Source organism: Scyliorhinus canicula, unplaced genomic scaffold, assembly GCF_902713615.1.
Source record: "Scyliorhinus canicula unplaced genomic scaffold, sScyCan1.1, whole genome shotgun sequence".
NCBI lineage: Eukaryota > Metazoa > Chordata > Chondrichthyes > Carcharhiniformes > Scyliorhinidae > Scyliorhinus > Scyliorhinus canicula.
This window is the reverse complement of record NW_024055871.1, coordinates 37,153-51,442: the sequence shown is the minus strand read 5'-3', so window position 1 is coordinate 51,442 and position 14,290 is coordinate 37,153. Positions and strand designations below refer to the sequence as shown.

The window sequence follows — 14,290 nt, the reverse complement described above, 5'->3', positions numbered from 1 at the left end:
TTTGCAGGTTGGCTACCTGAGTGAATCCCTTCCCACACTTGGAGCAGGTGAATGGTCTCTCCCCAGTATGACTGCGTTGATGAGTTTCGAGCTTGGATGGGGAGGTGAATCCTTTCCCACAGTCCGCACATTTCCATGGTTTCTCCTCAGTGTGACTGCATTTGTGGCTTGTGAGGCCTGATGATTGACTGAATCCTTGTCCACACACACAACACGTGTATGGTTTCTCTCCACTGTGAACGATGCTTTTTCCTTCCATGTTCAAAATCTGCTGATATTCAGGATACGATGAATTGAGGACTCTGTCAGATCCTGATATGATGCTTGGTTTGAGTTTCCGGACTTTGAAGCCTCCCCTTCGAACACCCTGTGAAACGGATTCAAAACAGTAAATAGGGAGTGAGAGAGAACCCACAAAGGCAGGTTGTGAAACTGAATGAATCTGGTCATTTGTGGGGTCGACACTGGGAAAAGAAGTGGCCATGAAAACTGCTGGATTGTTATAAAACCCAACTGGCCTCTTTGGGAGGAGAGAGAAAGAGGTGAAGAGGGATTTTGTACATCTACAAGACATCAAGAGAGTAGTTGGCAAAGCAAATTTGATCTTGAGCTTCATAAACAGTAATAATGAAACCAGAACTATGCTTCTGGTGGCACGATAGTTAGCACTGCTACCTCACAGTGCCAGGGACCCGGGTTCAATTCCGGCCTTGGTGACTGTGTGTGTGGAGTTTGCACTTTCTCCCTGTGTCTGCGTGGGTTTCCACCCGGTGCTCAGGTTTCCTCCAACAGTCCAAAGAAGGGAAAGTTAGGTAGATTGGCCTTGATAAATTGCCCCTTAGTGTCCAGGGATGTGCAGGTTAGGTGGGGCTATGGGGTTACTGGGACAGGGTAGGGGTGTGGGCCTAGACAGGGTGCCCTTTCAGAGAATAGGTGCAGACTCGATGGGCCGAATGGCCTCCTTCTGCCATGTAGGAATTCTATGGTTCTAATTCTATTTGATGAATCTTCATAAAGCTCTGGTCACCACTCTTCAGGAAGAATGTGAAGGTTCTTGGAGAAGGTGCAGAGGTAATTTACCAGACTGGATCCAGCAAAGGAGGTTGAGAGGAGATTTGATTCAGGGACACAAGATTATGCCAGATTTCCATCGGGTGGACAAAGAAACTCTGTTTCCATTCACTGATCGTACAAGCAGTCGGGACACAGATTTAAAGTTTTGGGTAAAACCTGGATTTAACTATATAAGATCCTGAGGGGACTTGACAGGGTGGATGTGGAGACGATGATTCCTCTTGTGGGAGAATCTGGAACAAGGGGGTCACTGTTGCAAAGTAAGGGGTCACCCATTTCAGATGGAGATAAGGATTTGTTTTTCTCTTGAGGGTTGCAAGACAAGGGGTGGCATAGTGCTTAGCACTGCTGCCTCACAGCATCAAGGTTGAATTCCCACCCTGTCTGTGCGGAGTTTGCACGTTCTCCCCCTGTCTGTGTGGGTTTCCTCCAGGTGTTCCAGTTTCCTCCCACAGTTCAAAGGTGTGCAGATTAGATTGACTTGGTTAGGATTGTATTCGCTGGAGTTCAGAAGAATGAGGGGGGATTCACAGAAACGTATAAAAAGTGGGTGGCGCTGTGGTTAGCACCGCTGCCTCATGTCGTCGAGGACCCAGGTTCCACCCCGGCCCCGGGTCACTGTCTGTGTGGAGTTTGCACATTCTTGTGTGGGTCTCACCCCCACAAATCCAAAGATGTGCAGGGTAGGTAGATTGGCCACGCTAAAATGGCCCTTAATTGCAAAAAATGAATTGGGTACTCTAAATTGAACAAAGAACAAAGAACAAAGAAAAGTGCAGCACAGGAACAGGCCCTTCGGCCCTCCAAGCCCCTGCCGACCAAGCTGCCCGTATAAACTAAAATCTTCAATACTTCCTGGGTCCGTACCACTCTAATCCCATCCTATTCATGTATTTGTCAAGATGACCCTTAAATAAACCTATGCCCCCTAGTAATTGACCCCTCTACCCTGGGAAAAAGCCTCTGACGATCCACTCTGTTTATGCCCCTCATAATTTTGTAGACCTCTATCAGGTCGCCCCTCAAACTCCGTCGTTCCAGTGATCTAATCCCTAACTGCATTTGACCTTCCAAAATACATTACCTCACATTTGTCCGGATTAAACTCCATCTGCCATCTCTCCGCCCATGTTTCCAAACGATCTAAATCCTGCTGCATCCTCTGACAGTCCTCATCGCTATCCGCAATTCCACCAACCTTTGTGTCATCTGCAAACTTACTAATCAGACCAGTTACATTTTCCTCCAAATCATTTATATATACTACGAACAGCAAAGGTCCTAGCACTGATCCCTGTAGAAGACCACTAGTCACAGCCTTCCAATTAGAAAAGCACCCTTCCATTGCTACTCTGCCTTCTATGACTGAGCCAGTTCTGTATCCACCTTGCCAGCTCACCCCTGATCCTGTGTGACTTCACCTTGTATACCAGTCAACCATGAGGGACCTTGTCAAAGGCCTTACTGAAATCCATATAGACAACATCCACTGCCCTACCTGCATCAATCAACTTTGTGACCTCTTCGAAAAACTCTATCAAGTTAGTGAGACACGACCTCCCCTTCACAAAACCATGCTGCCTCTCACTAATACGTCCATTTGCTTCCAAATGGGAGTAGATCCTGTCTCGAAGAATTCTCTCCAGTAATTTCCCTACCACTGACGTAAGGCTCACCGGCCTGTAGTTCTCTGAGTTATCCTTGCTACCCTTCTGAAACAAAGGAACAAGATTGGCTATTCTCCAGTCCCCCGGGACATCAGCTGAAGACAGTGAGGATCCAAAGATTTCTGTCAAGGCCTCAGAAAAAAAACAGGGCGAGACAGAGTAGATTCAGGAAGGATGTTTCCGATAGTGGGTGTGTCCAGAAATAGGGGTCACAGTCTGAGGATACAGGGTAGACCATTTAGGACAGAGATGAGGAGAAATTTCTTCACACAGAGAGTGGTGAGCCTTTGGAATTCGTCGCCACAGGAACTACTTAAGGCTAAAACATTGCATGTTTTCAAGAAGTAGGGTGAAGGGGATCAAAGGATATGGGGGGAAAGCGGGATTAGGCTATTGAGCCTAATCAGCTCTGATCGTAATGAATGGTGGAGCCGGCTCGAAGGGCCAAATGGCCTCCTGCTTCTATTTTCTACGTTGCTCCGTATCTGTGCATGTAAATGGTCCAGGAGCTATGAGGAAGAATGTTTTTACACAGCCAGTGGCAATGACCTTAAACTTGCTGCCAATGACGGAGTTTGGAAATAGACACAATAATTTTTTTTTTTAATTGGATAGAAACATGAGAGAAATAAACCGGTGAGGGTACAGAGATAGAGCAGGAGAATAACTCTGACTGGATTGCTCCAGATAATAATAACATTTATTAGTGTCACAAGTAGGCTTACATTAACACTGCAATGAGGTTACTGTGAAAATCCCCAAGTCGTCACACTCCGGCTCCTGTTCGGGTACACAGAGGGAGAATTCAGAATGTCCAATTCACCTAACAAGCACATCTTTCGGGACTTGTGGGAGGAAACCGCAGCACCCGGAGGAAACCCATAACAGACACGGGGAGAACATGCAGACTCCGCACAGACAGCGACCCAAGCCGGGTATCAAACCCGGGCCCCTGGCGCTATGAAGCAACAGTGCTAACCGTGCTGATTAGAGCTAGCATGGACTCAATGGACCGAATGCTCTTCTCTGCCCTTTTTCTATTTTTAAAAAATAAATTTAATGTACCCAATTCATTTTTTTCCAATCAAGGGGCAATTCAGTGCAGTCAATCCACCTATCTGCCCATCTTTGGGTTGTGGGGGCAAAACACAAGCAAACACGGGGAGAATGTGCAAACTGCACATGGACAGCGACCCAGAGCCGGGATTGAACCTGCGACCTCGGCGCTGTGAGGCAGCAGTGCTACTCACTGCGCCACCGTGCTGACAGCTGACTCTGACATTTCTGTCTAATCTCGCTTTATAATTTAACCCTGGAGAGTTCAGATATCATTCAGGTAAAGCTGTGCTATACTCCCTCCGAGGCCATTCTATCCTTCCTCAGGTTTGTTGCCCAGAACTGAACACAGTTCTCCAGGTTTGGTCTAACCAGGGTTTGTGAATCTCGGGGCTTTTCCAGTCACACTGAGACCTGAAATCTTCCCTCACAGACAGAACAGACAAACCTTTTACCTTCCACACCCAGATGCTGCTGATATTCAGGTTCTGATGAATCGAGTGACTGTCAGATCGCGTTGTGACGTTTGGTTTGCGTTTCCCGTCTGTTAAACCTCCACTTCCAGTATCCTGTAAATTTACAGAAACTTCACTGTCAGTTTAGGATAGAAATTCACAACATTCTCTCCTCGCCAACTTTGATTAAATGTATTCCTGGAGGTTTGATCACATGACCTGCCCCCATCCTCCAGCCATTAATCGGTCAACACATCCATCCTTGTGACACACTGCCTTCCTCGGCCAACTGGGAAGCAAAAGGACTCATTACCTTACAGGACAGTGATTGACTGGCAGTCAAACATCCTTTATCCCATTTTCAATATTTTTATATCCGCTGAAGAGAAATGTTCAAAAATCTTCTTTCCTGTCCCAATGATTTTCCAGAAATCCAGGTATAAATCTCACCAAGGTAGAAGGTAAAATTTGAATTTGTTGAAAATTTACTGAAGACCATGAAACCATTGTTGGTTGTTGTAAAGACCCATCTAGTTCACTCCTGTCCTTCAGTGAAGGAAATCTGCCATCCTTACCTGGTCTGGCCAAACCACAGCAATGTGGTTGACTCTTTAAATGTCTTCTCATCCAGTGGAAACATCTTCCACTTGTCTATCACATCAAACCTTTTCATAATCTTACAGGATCAGGCCATCCTTTATTCCCCTTTCCAGAGAAAAGGTTATGCCCTGTCCAATCCCTTTTGCCAGGTATAACCTGCCAGTTCAGGCAGTATTTAAATATATTTGCCTGCATCTTCTCCAGTCCTTCTCAGTCCATTTTGTGATGTGGAGACTTTACTTAATATCAGCGACAAACTCACTATTGTCCTCAAATGCCTGTATGTTGCAGTATTTTAATCATTTTACCATTAGCTGAATGTAAGATGGGACAGAAGAAGCAGATCCAACGAGTCTGTAACAGTGTAGAACATCTACAAACTTGCCTCTTCCCCATACTGCTAAACAGTTGACTTTTTCTCTCTTAGCCTGTCAGCTATGGTATTAAGAATAATGTGTCAGAGGAAGACTGGATTTCAGCTCGGTGACACTTGGCGAGACTAAATTTTCGTTCACAGGGTTGTGGAGCTAATGTCTCCATGTCATAAAATGGATCTGGAAGGACTGGGAAAGTATTCCAGAATGATGCCTGAACGAGCAGGTTACAGCCAGCAAGAAATGCAGAGGCTCAATGAGCCAGATGGTCTCCACCCGCTTCCATTGCTTGTGTTCTTGTGAACATCACTGTAAATCATTTCTATGCAGACACAACAGATGCAACAACCACCAGTTCATCGCCATCCTTCCCACATTCCAGGATTCCAAACACACTTTCCAGGTGACAGTAATTTATTTGTACTTCTTGCTATCCAGTGTTGTGTATGCACTGCTCACGATTTGATCTTCCCTACACTGAGGAGATTAAATCTGGATTGGGTGACTGTGGAACATCACCATTCAGTCTGCAAACATAATCCTGAGCTTCTGATCATTTTAATTCCCCGCCCCACTCCCACTCTGCCCTCGGCCTCCTGCACTGCTCCAATAAAGCTCAAAGGAAACTCGAGGAACAGAACCTCATACTTGATCAGGCAATTCCTGACCTTCCAGACACAACATTCATTTCAGTAATTTCAGATTAGAATCATCACTCCGATATTTTTAGACAGTTGGTGCTGGTAAGGGTTCTGCTGTTGCCATTTATACCTCACCTGGACCTGCCTTTTATTTCATCTCTTGTCCTATTAGTTTATTTACTTATCTCATTGTCACCCAGTGTTGTTTTGCACCATTATCCCCTTTATTCACTTCAGCCTTACATCCTCCCAAACTGCCCCCCTCTGAAATGGCCCAGCAAGCCACTCAGTTCCAGGGCAATTAGGGATGGGCAACAAATGCCGGCTCAGCCAGCGACACCCACATCCCAAAACACATCAAGGAAAGTTGGCAGCTAGAAAGGCAAATGCAATGTTCGCATTCATTTCAAGAGAGCTACAATACAAGATGAATGGGGATGAGAAAGATATCAGACATGATCGAATGGCAGAGCAAACTCCAAAACTTGATGGGCTGAATGGCCTAATTCTGCTTCTCTATCTTTTTCTTAATGAGGGGATCTCATAGAAACATTTGCAAAAAATTGTTGGAATCCATCCCAGACCTGGATCCAGATCAATTGATACTTGGAGGGGACTTCAATTGTGTTCTGGACCCTAAATGGACTGGTCCAAGCTGATTCAACCACAACAAAAACATGAAAAAGGAATGAAACCAGACGGACCACCGGCATCGACCCAGGCATCAGAAACAACAACGGCAAACCCAGCAACAGATTTTTATAAACTGTTCCCATCAGTAGATTGTAAAACGGACACAGATTTTAGATTGTGAACAAGATCTACAGGGGAGATAGGAGGTAGACATTTTATTCAGTGAGTGATAACGATATGGAACGCAATGCTTACACACAAAGGTCGACAATCTCCAGATCCTGATAACCCGAATTTGATGTGAGGATTGGTTGTGAGTTTCCTGTCTGCGAATCCCTTTCTAAGCCCCTGTTAAAGGAGTTTACACTGGTTTAGCACACTGGGCTAAATCGCTGGCTTTTAAAGCAGACCAAGCAGGCCAGCAGCACGGTTCAATTCCCGTACCAGCCTCCCCGGACAGCCGCCGGAATGTGGCGACTAGGGGCTTTTCACAGTAACTTAATTGAAGCCTACTCGTGACAATCACCTGAGGCCTGTTGAGGCCTGTTTAGGGGCACATTGTATTATTCTCTTTGAAGTTAAGTTTTTTTTTGAGTCATCGGTTAGCTGAGGTCTGTATAAAAGACAGACAGAGAGCGCACACAGTAAGCGAGCACTTTTCCAGGAGACACATCCGGAGTGAGACTCATACAGAGTGGGAGATTTAAACTTGGTAATTTGGTGCAGTGAGGTAATTCGGTGCAGAGTGTGAGGAGGTGCTTTTTAACCCTGGTAAGTGACTGGTAAGTAGTCTCTCTTTTTCTTTTCATTGTCTAATTTATTTATTTTTATTTTGAAATTCTAGTTGTTTAAGTTTACCAAGGGTTTAAGACATGGCAGGAGATCCCAGACCCGTGTCATGCTCCTCCTGTGCGATGTGGGAGCTCAGGGACACGTCCACTGTCCCTGGCTCCTTCACGTGCAAGAAGTGTGTTCAGTTGCAGCTCTTGTTAGACCGCTTGACGGCTCTGGAGCTGCGGATGGACTCACTTTGGAGCATCCGCGATGCTGAGGAGGTCGTGGATAGCACGTTTAGCGAGTTGGTCACACCGCAGGTGAAGGTTACTGAGGGAGCTAGAAAATGGGTGACCAAAAGAAAGAGCAAGAGTAGGAAGGCCGTGCAGGTGTCCCCTGCGGCCATCTCCCTGCAAAACAGATATACCGCTTTGGATACTGTTGAGGGAGATGGCTCACCAGGGGAAGGCAGCAGCAGCCAGGTTCATGGCACCGTGGCTGGCTCTGCTGCACAGCAGGGCAGGAAGAAAAATGGCAGGGCTATAGTGATAGGGGACTCGATCGTAAGGGGAATAGACAGGCGGTTCTGTGGGCGCAATCGAGACTCCAGGATGGTATGTTGCCTCCCTGGTGCAAGGGTCAAGGATGTCTCGGAGCGGCTGCAGGACATTCTGGGGGGGGGGAGGGTGAACAGCCAGCTGTCGTGGTGCACATAGGCACCAACGATATAGGTAAAAAACGGGATGAGGTCCTACAAGCGGAATTCAGGGAGTTAGGAGTTAAACTAAAAAGTAGGACCTCAAAGGTAGTAATCTCAGGATTGCTACCAGTGCCACGAGCTAGTCAGAGTAGGAATGTCAGGATAGAAAGGATGAATGCGTGGCTCGAAAGATGGTGCAAGAGGGAGGGATTCAAATTCCTGGGGCATTGGGACCGGTTCTGGGGGAGGTGGGACCAGTACAAACCGGACGGTCTGCACTTGGGCAGGACTGGAACCGATGTCCTAGGGGGGGTGTTTTCTAGAGCTGTTGGGGAGGGTTTAAACTAATGTGGCAGGGGGATGGGAACCAATGCTGGAAGTTGGAAGGTAGTAAAACAGGGACAGAAACAAAAGGAAGTAAGGGGAAAAGTGCAAGGCAGATAAGACATAGTCAGAAATCCATAAGGGCGACAGTACAAGGTACAGTGACTGAGGGGAGCACAGTGAATAGGCCCAGTAATAACAAAAGGAATAAAACTGGAGATGTTAAGATTCAAAACAGAGGTAAAAAAACCAACATAAGTGTACTTTACCTGAATGCTCGTAGTATTCGGAATAAAGTAAATGAGTTGGTGGCACAAATCATCGTAAATGACTATGATTTAGTGGCCATTACTGAAACATGGTTAAAGGATGGTCACGACTGAGAGTTAAATATCCGAGGGTATCAAACTATTCGGAAGGACAGAGTGGATGGTAATGGAGGTGGTGTTGCTCTGTTATTTAAGGATGACATCCGGGCAATAGTAAGGGATGACATCGGTGCTATGGAGGATAAGGTTGAATCCATTTGGGTGGAAATCAGGAATAGTAAGGCGAAAAAGTCACTGATAGGAGTAGTCTATCGGCCACCAAATAGTAACGAGATGGTGGGGCAGGCAATAAACAAAGAAATAACTGATGCATGTAGAAATGGTACAGCAGTTATCATGGGGGATTTTAATCTACATGTCGATTGGTTTAACCAGGTCGGTCAAGGCAACCGTGAGGAGGAGTTTATAGAATGTATCCGCGATAGTTTCCTAGAACAGTATGTAATGGAACCTACGAGGGAACAAGCGGTCCTAGATCTTGTCCTGTGTAATGAGACAGAATTGATTCATGATCTCATAGTTAGGGATCCTCTCGGAAGGAGCGATCACAATATGTTGGAATTTAAAATACAGATGGAGGGTGAGAAAGTAAAATCAAATACTAGTGTTTTGTGTTTAAACAAAGGAGATTACAAGGGGATGAGAGAAGAACTAGCTAAGGTAGACTGGGAGCTAAGACTTTATGGTGGAACAGTTGAGGAACAGTGGAGAACCTTCCAAGCGATTTTTCACAGTGCTCAGCAAAGGTTTATACCAACAAAAAGGAAGGACGGAAGAAAGAGGGAAAATCGACCGTGGATATCTAAGGAAATAAGGGAGAGTATCAAATTGAAGGAAAAAGCATATAAAGTGGCAAAGATTGCTGGGAGATTAGAGGACTGGGAAATCTTTAGGGGGCAACAGAAAGCTACTAAAAAAGCTATAAAGAAGAGTAAGATAGAGTATGAGAGTAAACTTGCTCAGAATATAAAAACAGACAGTAAAAGTTTTTATAAATATATATAAGACAAAAAAAAGTGGCTAAGGTAAATATTGGTCCTTTAGAGGATGAGAAGGGAGTTTTAATAATGGGAAATGAGGAAATGGCTGAGGAACCGAACAGGTTTTTTGGGTCGGTCTTCACAGTGGAAGACACAAATAACATGCCAGCGACTGATAGAAATGAGGCTATGACAGGTGAGGACCTTGAGAGGATTGTTATCACTAAGGAGGGAGTGATGGGCAAGCTAATGGGGCTAAAGGTAGACAAGTCTCCTGGCCCTGATGGAATGCATCCCAGAGTGCTAAAAGAGATGGCGAGGGAAATTGCAGATGCACTAGTGATAATTTACCGAAATTCACTAGACTCTGGGGTGGTCCCGGTGGATTGGAAATTAGCAAACGTGACGCCACTGTTTAAAAAAGGAGGTAGGCAGAAAGCAGGAAATTATAGGCCAGTGAGTTTAACTTCGGTAATAGGGAAGATGCTGGAATCTATCATCAAGGAAGAAATTGCGAGGCATCTGTATAGAAATTGTCCCATTGGGCAGACGCAGCATGGGTTCGTTAAAGGCAGGTCATGCCTAACTAATTTAGTGGAATTTTTTGAGGACATTACCAGTGCAGTAGATAACGGGGAGCCGATGGATGTGGTATATCTGGATTTCCAGAAAGCCTTTGACAAGGTGCCACACAAAAGGTTGCTGCATAAGATAAAGGAGGGAGTGCCTCCTTTGAGGGATAAGATAAAGATAAAGATAAAGATATGCATAAGATAAAGGAGGGAGGCCTTCAGGAGACGCGACAACGCAAAATTGCTGAGCAAAAACTTATAGCTAAGTTCCGCACGCATGAATGCGGACTCAACCGGGATCTGGGATTCATGTCGCATTACATTCGGCCCCCACCAACAAGCCTGGACTTGCAGAGGCCTACCGACTGAACTGGCTTGGGACAATTCACACCTCTTTAACCTGGAGTTACCTCTCTCTCTGCATCTTTGATGATTTGATTGCCTGCAGGTGCTCGCATTCCGGGGCATCTCTGACTGTGTCTATATAAACATTTCTGGAACAAGCCTTTCCATTCACCTGAAGAAGGAGCCGTGCTCCGAAAGCTCGTGTTTGAAACAAACCTGTTGGACTTTAACCTGGTGTTGTAAGACTTCTTACTGTGCTCACCCCAGTCCAACGCCGGCATCTCCACATCATAAGATAAAGATGCATGGCATTAAGGGTAAAGTAGTAGCATGGATAGAGGATTGGTTAATTAATAGAAAGCAAAGAGTTGGGATAAATGGGTGTTTCTCTGGTTGGCAATCAGTAGCTAGTGGTGTCCCTCAGGGATCCGTGTTGGGCCCACAATTGTTCACAATTTACATTGATGATTTGGAGTTGGGGACCAAGGGCAATGTGTCCAAGTTTGCAGATGACACTAAGATGAGTGGTAAAGCGAAAAGTGCAGAGGATACTGGAAGTCTGCAGAGGGATTTAGATAGGTTAAGTGAATGGGCTCGGGTCTGGCAGATGGAATACAATGTTGACAAATGTGAGGTTATCCATTTTGGTAGGAATAACAGCAAACGGGATTATTATTTAAACAATAAAATATTAAAGCATGCCGCTGTTCAGAGAGACTTGGGTGTGCTAGTGCATGAGTCACAGAAGGTTGGTTTACAAGTGCAACAGGTGATTAAGAAGGCAAATGGAATTTTGTCCTTCATTGCTAGAGGGATGGAGTTTAAGACTAGGGAGGTTATGTTGCAATTGTATACGGTGTTAGTGCGGCCACACCTGGAGTATTGTGTTCAGTTTTGGTCTCCTTACTTGAGAAAGGACGTACTGGCGCTGGAGGGTGTACAGAGGAGATTCACTAGGTTAATCCCAGAGCTGAAGGGGTTGGATTATGAGGAGAGGTTGAGTAGACTGGGACTGTACTCGTTGGAATTTAGAAGGATGAGGGGGGATCTTATAGAAACATTTAAAATTATGAAGGGAATAGATAGGATAGATGCGGGCAGGTTGTTTCCACTGGCGGGTGACAGCAGAACTAGGGGGCATAGCCTCAAAATAAGGGGAAGTAGATTTAGGACTGAGTTTAGGAGGAACTTCTTCACCCAAAGGGTTGTGAATCTATGGAATTCCTTGCCCAGTGAAGCAGTTGAGGCTCCTTCATTACATGTTTTTAAGGTAAAGATAGATAGTTTTTTGAAGAATAAAGGGATTAAGGGTTATGGTGTTCGGGCCGGAAAGTGGAGCTGAGTCCACAAAAGATCAGCCATGATCTAATTGAATGGCGGAGCAGGCTCGAGGGGCCAGATGGCCTACTCCTGCTCCTAGTTCTTATGTTCTAATAAGCGATTTTCATTTCATTCATTCATTTCAAAGTCATCACTGTCAGTCCAGAAATGAAATTCAAGAAAGATAAACGTTTCTCCTGGTTTGAGTTTGCTGTAAATCCTCCCCTCCTAATCCCCTGGAAAAGGAGTTTCCAAAATTAATCAGTCAGTCTAGGATAGAAATTCACAACATTCTCTCCTCCTGCTCCCGGGTCCAGGATGACCGCTCATGCCCCCCGCTGCACACTGACCCTCGTCATCAGCAGTCCCCTGATTTCAGGGTGGTGTTGACTCAGAGTTTCTACCCTGTGTCTTCATGTGGCTGAACAGAGCCGCAGAGCTTTGGACACATGGGGCAGGATGTCCAATGAGACAGTGAAATCCGGAGAGCAGGATTGGCTTCCTTTTCTTTCTATCTCTGCCACCGCTTTGCATCATCAATAAGACATTGGGACTCAAAGACTAATCCAGTTTGATGGACAAATTTTCTCCATTCTGAACAATGGGGAACAAGCTCCTCCCACTCATTGAAACATCGCCCCGACAAAGATGACAAACATGCATGCGCCCTGATGCACATCCAATAAAGATGGCGGCCGTTAACCCGAGCCGAACATGAACTACAGCTCCGCTCGGTACAAACTGGGTCCCGGAGTCTCTTTTCCGAGGTTTGCAGCTTACAACAGCTTTACACAATGTTTCCGCCCACCCTCGCGATCTCTCGCTCCCTGTATATTGTTAAACGCCTCTCACCGATTTTGGAATTGATGCAGAACGGAGAATTTGACACTCATCCAAAACTTCATTCACTGTAGCGGTGTGAACGGAGAATTCCGGCCTATGTTTCTGTCAGGATATTGCTGGGGTAAAAGAAAAGAAAGAATTTGAATTGTATTTTTGTGTTTGTATTGAGATCTTCTTTCTCCAATATAATATAGTTATTTTTTCTTTGATTCTTAGTATTAAAAGTTAGGGCAGCACTGCAGCACAGTTGCTTCACAGCTCCAGGTTCGATTCCCGGCTTGGGTCACTGTCTGTACGTCCTCCCCGGGTCTCCGTGGGTTTCATCCGGGTGCTCCGGTTTCCTCCCACAGTCCAAAGATGTGCAGTTTAGGTGGATTGGTCATGATCAATTGCCCTTAGTGTCCAAGCTACTGGGTTACGGGGTTAGGGTGGAGGCGTGGCCTTGAGTCGGGTTCTCTTTCTAAGGGCTGGTGCAGACTCGATGGGCCGAATGGCCTCCTTCAGCACTGTAAATTCTATGATTCTATGAAGACGCCCTTCAACATCGCCATTACCCAGACTGTGCATGCTTCAATCACAGCGGGTCCCACCCATCATTCACTCTGACTGGTTGGAGGACCAGCTGCCCTCACTCGGTCCTCTAGACCAGCCCCATCTCTTCCTATTGGTCGAAAGCTGCCGTCAATTACCCGGGCATTGTGACGGTTCCAGATGGAGAGAGTGGCCACAGGCTCAGGCTGACTCGCTGATTGTCCAATAATAACAGTGAGAGTCTCAGTGGGACAATCAGAGAATAACAGTGGAGATGGGACCCAGAGTGGACACAGCAAAGGATTCACTCACTTTGAGAGTAACACCGTGTCTGTTCTAATAAGAGTCAGGCTACAGTGTGTGAGTGAACACATCATTGGATCCAATGTAGAATCATAGAATCCCTACAGTGCTGAAGGAGGCCATTCGGCCCAGTGAGTCTGCACCGCCCCTCATTCACTCCGATTGGTTAGAGGACCAACAACTCCAGGTCAATTCTCCAGTCCCGCCCCTCCTCTTCCCATTGGTCCAGAGCTGCCGTCAATCACGCGGGCATTGTGACGGTTTCAGGTGGTGAGAACGGTCACAGGTTCAGGCTGACTGGCCAATAATAACAGAGTCTCACCGGGATCCTGAAGCACCGCTAATCAAAGATGGCGGCCGTGGAACTGGGCCTGGCACCCGATAAAAGCTCCGCGGCTGCCAACACGGGACTTATTCCGGCCTTGTGACCAACAGGGGGTGTTTATGAAACCTTCACTCCCTCCCCACCCCGGCTCCCGTCTCCATTCCTCCCTCCGCCTCACCGACTCTCACCGCCCCAAACAGCCGCTCCCGCACTCGCAGAACTCCAAGCACAGTGGCACTGCGCATGCTCGATTCACCCAGCACTGCGACTGCGCACTGGGCTCCTGTGGAGTGATTAGGGCACATTCACAGCCGCAGTGAATGTTGGGTAATAGCCGCACCATTGACACCCCAAACTGTAAATAAAAAATAACTTGGTTACCAATTGATAAAAATAATCAAACAAATTATTGTCAATGGGTAATCTGCTATTCACTATTTTTCA

General features: G+C 46.1%; 1 long non-coding RNA gene across 2 annotated transcripts; it reads right to left on the bottom strand.

The window, feature by feature from the left end:
• Positions 1-323: 323 nt before the first annotated feature.
• LOC119961243 lies at positions 324-14,076 on the bottom strand. 2 transcript variants are annotated; one of them, XR_005459625.1, is made up of 4 exons: positions 14,025-14,076; positions 12,697-12,803; positions 6,756-6,848; positions 324-367 (listed from the first exon to the last, which is right to left on the bottom strand). It is a non-coding gene; the product is annotated as an uncharacterized LOC119961243 (long non-coding RNA). The 2 variants fall into 2 exon arrangements; XR_005459626.1 differs by lacking the exon at positions 324-367 and adding an exon at positions 4,329-4,366.
• Positions 14,077-14,290: the final 214 nt, after the last annotated feature.